Source organism: Mycetomoellerius zeteki, unplaced genomic scaffold (assembly GCF_001594055.1).
Source record: "Mycetomoellerius zeteki isolate Tzet28-1 unplaced genomic scaffold, Tzet1.0 scaffold302, whole genome shotgun sequence".
NCBI lineage: Eukaryota > Metazoa > Arthropoda > Insecta > Hymenoptera > Formicidae > Mycetomoellerius > Mycetomoellerius zeteki.
Genome location: NW_017257286.1, coordinates 2,131 through 8,599, shown reverse-complemented (window position 1 = coordinate 8,599; position 6,469 = coordinate 2,131).

Sequence of the window (6,469 nt, the reverse complement as noted above, 5' to 3'; positions counted from 1 at the left end):
AGAGAAAGTAATTTTGCGACTGTTGTAAAATTCTTTAATATGATTGGTTTGCACATTGAGATCCAGTGAGGAGAACTAAAGGTAATCTAATTATCTTAAAGAATTTTATAACAGTTGTAGATTTGTATTCCTCTACTGAGCCATCTGTAGTGAGATTTTAGGATTGCTGCAAAACTAACAAATGTTAGTGAAATTAAAATTCTTAGCTTTAAAAAAATTTAATATGTATCCATCACACTTTATGCAGAAAACTACCAAATAACAATTAAATAGAAACAATGTAAATCACTATTAATGTCAGCAATATTAATAATGATTTACATTGCGATATTATAATAAATTGCTCTCTCAAAATATTTGATGGTTTCCAAATTAGAATGAAAATAAAAAAAAATATTATTGAAAGCGTCAGGAAAATTCATGAAATTTCATCTTTGTAAATGAAGAAAAAGTTATACGGAATTTTAGGATGAAGAACAATCTTGAAATTGAAATAACGACCCGATAAACGAGAATGGATTAAAATAGATTGAAATTTTATCTATCTGAATGCGTATTTTAAATAACGAAAACTTTTTTTTATTTAATTGGACTTAATTGAATTTAATTGGATTTAACTGGATTAAAAAAATTGGATTAAAGGACTGCACTTCTTAAAAAATTTTGAATTAAGAACTATTCACGAGGTACAAAAAAGCTGATTATTTTTAGATTGAAAGATATAGAAATATGCTTCATCCCCAATTCGTATAAATGAATAAAAATGCATTTGGGTTGAAAAGGATTCATTTTAATGTTCGTGAATGCGTATTTCTGAAAATCTGAATCCATTTCATTCAATTTAAATCCATTCTCGATTACAGGGTTTGCGAATGCGTATTTTTGAAAATCTGAATACATTTCAGTTCATTTTCGTTTATTGGAGATAAAATTTTTATTGTGATGTACAAAGCCCGACACTAATTATGGGATACAAGAAATTAGGCAAACGTCCTTGACTGTTTTATAGCGATATCGCCGGTTGTGTACTTCCCGCTCGCAAACCTCGCAGCGAGGGGGTAATCACTTAACGTAATCGTGGGACAGAGTCTCCGAAATCATTATAAAATTCATATGAAATCTCTATGCATAATCCGATAATTATATATGCAACCATGAGAAATCACTGTATAATATTAAATAAAATCATATATTTCACCAAATTATTTCATATGTAATAGAAAAAATTATTTGTAATTAGATAAAATCATACGAAACCATGTAATCTGTGGGACAATATTTCAACTAGTGGCTACCCCCTCGCCCCAAATGGTCTATACAAAAGAGAGTGCAATTTTTTTCGCGACGGAGATCATTTTATTTCTACATTTTCGTAGGTACTTTTTTCATAAAAGGAAACTAAACATTATCGTAGTAACGCTACATTCAAGAAAAAATCGACATATACAATGAAATAAAGAATAAAATCCTTATTTACATCTTTACAAAATTACTATTAGTTATACTTCAATCATTTAAAAACTAATTCAGATTTGTTCATCCAACTAAGCATAACTGATAGCAATTTCATAACGATGTGGAAAAGGATTTTCTTAATTTAATTTCAATGTACTAATTTTTCCTTAAATGTAGCGCCATTATTATGGTATAACTTTCGGTTTCCATGAAAAAAAAATACCTAACAAAATGTAGAAATAAAGCGATCTTTAAACATTCAAAAAAATAATCTTGTAGCGAAAATTATCTAGATACGAAAAATTAGCTAAAATAGACAAACGATTAGCAAGCATTGCGATATTGCATATGTTTTGCATCTAATTGGTATAGATGTCAGAGACAGAATTTATATCTGAACAGTTTATCAAATGTAGAAAGAAATTTTGTCTGTGGCATCTCTTCATGTTAAGATTAATCATATTTGTTACAAAGTTCGATTATAATACATATAAAAGACTAGCAACGGGAGACAAATGAATATATAATATATGATATTTACACCTAACATAGTTTGTGTAATGCACCTATTCGTTTAGCTCTTTTAAAAACCGTCATGGCGTCATGTGTGTGTGTGTGTGTGTGTGTGTGTGTGTGTGTGTGTGTGTGTGTGTTTTGGGGGGGGGGGGGGGCACTGGCCCACCAGCGCATGACAGGATTTGCAAACGGCAACTCTTGTGAGAGCATTCGCGAAAATACTACTTCAGTGTCCAGATATCGCTTATTGCGTCGGGCATAAATTTATGGTCTTTTGTGCCGGGCATTAGTTTATAATTTTTTGTGTAGGTGCGGCGAACGTGCTATATCCTGTCGCACGACGTAACGGCGTTCGTTGCCATATTCTATGTGCACAGTGCACAGTGAAGAAGCCATACTGAAAGCAATAAGTGTACATCCGATTCAGTAGCTAAAAAAGTGTTTGTGTGCGAAAAAGTGCGAAATAGTCTTTTGTTGTGTGTTTTGCAATGTTTCATACAATGCCAAATAACATAATTGTCGTCATGAAATGAAAATTTATTAAGAACATGGAATCTCAAGCAATACGCTTCGGCGTATTATAAGCTATATGTAGCTACAGCTAATAAAGTTAATTGTTACACCTAAATTATGTTGCCATATTATCTTGATGCTACAGTTATAATCGGCAGCTATATTTCTTATAAAGATAATCTTATAAGTTCTAACTACACTATCAAAACGCATATTGCAATATAGTAATTAATATTTGGCAATGAGATCTAAATTTTCTAGAAGGGATTGCTAGAATGATGCTGCTATAAATTCTATATGTGAAAGACAATATTTTAGCAGATACAAAAAATAGCGATACTTTTTGGTTGTAACACCTAGAAATCTAGCTCTATCAGCAAAATATTTTTTTGCGTGTACATGATTAAAATGTTGCACAACGACAATGTGACGATACCGACACTATTGTTAAAAGTTACAGAATAGAGGTGTCATAATTTTCTCGAAAAACTTTGTTCAAGAAAGAAAAATAAAAAGTATTATTCAGAAGTCTTAAAGTTCATTATTTTGTTATATTATTTCACTATCTTATAAGGGTATAATTAATGTAGATTTAATTATATTTAACATACTAGTAAAAAATACAACTATGAAATTATAATAAAATTTCGTTGAGGTTGTAGTCCCAAGAGGAATCCCCACCTATCAACTTGCGTATCTTTAAACCACATGCATACATGAAGTTTAAAACTAAGAATGCAATGAACATATGGGAGGTATCCAGTATTCGGTAATATATCCGGCTGAAGTTTTATATTGAAGTTTGCATCATTAATGCGGAATTCTATACTTTTTATCTAAATATGCATAATTCATCTTTTCCTTTTCACGTTGGGAGAATAAAGAAAATTACTATGGATAATAAAATTATTTTTCCCTTGTTTTTTTTGGAAGCCTCGTTTCGGATATCCGGGGAAAATCAGGGGGAGATATACGTTCGGATAATTGTTCCGAATATCAGATATCCGAAAAGAGTATGACACCGGATATATAATATCCGGTATTGTAACTTTACGATCCGGTGCATCCCTACGGTTAAAACTGCTCGAATGCGGTATTTTTTCGATAGTTTTATCAATCATGGAAATCATGTTTTCATACACACAGTTAGATCATTCCTGTCCTGTGCACTTTTTTTTAAACAGAATAATACCTGACTAAATAATGCTTTCTATCTTTTCCTAAAAAAGATTTTGGCAAAATATATAGTCAACAGATTTGATGCGATGCTGGCTTCTATCTTCGTGCATATTTTTTAGGTAAGATACCTCGAAAATTTACTTTAGGTCATAAATGATCTATTATGTATTGAGTGAGCATTTTTCTGAAGCTAAAAAGTTGTATTTTTTCTTTATTTTCAACTAATTCCCATTTGTATTGCAGAGTTTCACGAAAAATATAAAAAAATTGAAATATAAACGATAACTTTATGTTAAAATCGAATATTATCATATATTTGTTAAATGTTATTAATAATAGTAAAAATGTTATGAATAAATTTTTTCACAATACCGATAATAAAAAGTAGTATTTAAAATATATGTGCAACGTACCTTCAGTTTATGTATTCCAATTCATGTATTAAAAGCGTTAATTTGTAGCTAACTAAATAACTGAACGTTTTGGAAAATCGTTGCTTGAACTGGTTTTATTTTATTGTAATTTCGGATGTCAACCTTAAAACATGAACATATATTGAAATAAAAATTTTTATTTTGAATTTTTGTAAGCAAAGTACAACTTTCTTACTTTATAAGCTATATTTAGAAATATTTATTAATAAGTAATATTTATTATAATATATAAGGATAATACAATATACATTATAATAGTAGGAAAGTCCAGGGACAAACGTAACACACGTCGCAAGTAACAAATGTTATAAAAAAGATACCGATTGGCCAATAATTTTTTATTTCCTAACATTGTTATACGTCGTACCCTTCCTTTATTTCAGTCATTGATACTGCTAATGGGGACAAAGTAATAAGACGTTGCTTTGTTACTATTCTGTTTTTTCTATGATTTTTTTCTATTACGAACAAGTACTCATGCTGCTATGCTTGTTTCGATGCGGTGAGTGTGACATTTGACAGATAACTGCAAAATTAGCACAATTGTGTTAAATAGATCTATATATAACATTTTATATACAAAATATATTTAAAAAGACTGATGTAGTATATTTACTATCTCGTAGGATTCATTTAATGATTTTACATATCTTAGCAGTTATAAAATAAAAAGCAAGTAGTTAGGTACATTTGTCCCTGGTTTTCTCTAATATACAACTTTTGTTACCAAATAGGTAATTTCAAATATATGTAAGGATTGTCTAATAATTTTTGTAAACTGATTAACATGATAAAAGTTAACCCGGGAACACGGACAAGACTCATCGTATGTACGTAGTGAAATAAATATTAAGTAGGGATGCACCGGGTATCCGGGAAATATCCGATACCAGATATTTTCATACTGCCCAGTTGATCAGCTGGATATCATTGATACTCGGCAATAAATAATCTGAAATTTTATATTGCGTCATTGATGAAAACTCTTCTTTTCAAATGAACTTCTTGCACAACTCATCATTCCCCTATTTCTATTCACATATGTTAGGGAGGTAAGAAGTATTACTATCGCTATTTTTTGCTTCACTTTTTAAGATTACGCAAAAAAATATTTTGCTGCTCCTGCTAGAAATATATCTGTTTTTTTTGTATCTGATAGAAAATTATGCATCATACGCAGAATAGAATTTATAGCAAAAATCTAAATTCTATCTCTGTCATCTATACGATTAGATATATATATAATATATAGCAATACATATCCAATATCGCAGTATCTGTTAGAAATTTATCTATTCCAGCTATTTTTCGTACATAGATAACTTTCGCTGTAACTGCAACATCACTTTTTTAAGAGACAATCGCTCAAGTTTAAGAAAATTAAGGAAGTAGGTGTATAAATAAATGCTAAAATGTAACTCAGAAACATTTCGAAATACTTGAAAGTAAAAATGCTTATAACAAGTGTTGGTTATTGAGTATTGGTAATAATAACGTCATGGTGTAACGGTAAGCTACTGAACTATTAATTCCATAAGTAATCATTAGACTTCGTCATATAATAACGGAGACATCAAGGGAGGCCACAATATATACACTGGTCATAATATCATCTTCTCCTCTACTGTTTTCTAAGCAAAACTAATTTTTTAAGACTGTTTTTATGGTAGGCCATATCACCCATATTTTTCTTCGAGTCATTATGCAATGTCGCCACATTTTTATTAATTGTGTCCTAAATATTAAATATTTCTCAATTTTCAGTCCAGAATTGATTCAACAACATTTTAACGAAAGTAATTGTTAAATTTTAAACTTAAATATTAATTATTAACCAAGATAATGAGTAAAATATAACTGGGATGCCATATGCCACCTTCGCCTCTATAATAAATTAAAAACGTTATTGTGGGTCTGGCTGATCCGTCAAAATTGCTTGCAAACGATAACAAATTAAGTTGACAGCAACTTAGCTAGTCTATAGGAAATTGATTCATGCATCTTACTTGCATATATAATTGATTTGATTTTTTACAATTGCATCAATATTATTTAAATTGTTAGTCTATTTAATTGTGATATTGCTAAACTGGTTTTGTTAATAAATGCGTATTAAGACCGAATATATTTCGACGCATTTGCAGAGAGAATAGGACATGTATATAAATTCACACCGAAGATCTAAGCAATATTTGTAAGATCCAGCTCAACCGCCTAAAGGCCATTCGTATATAGTAGTGTATACCACATATGCGGTCTTGAAAATACTTTTATATTTTTAATGTATGTTTAAATTGTTATTATTATTCTTATTGAGCGATATGATTTACCCTTGTTGAAATGATTCTTTTTTGAGTTCCGAGAATCAGCCA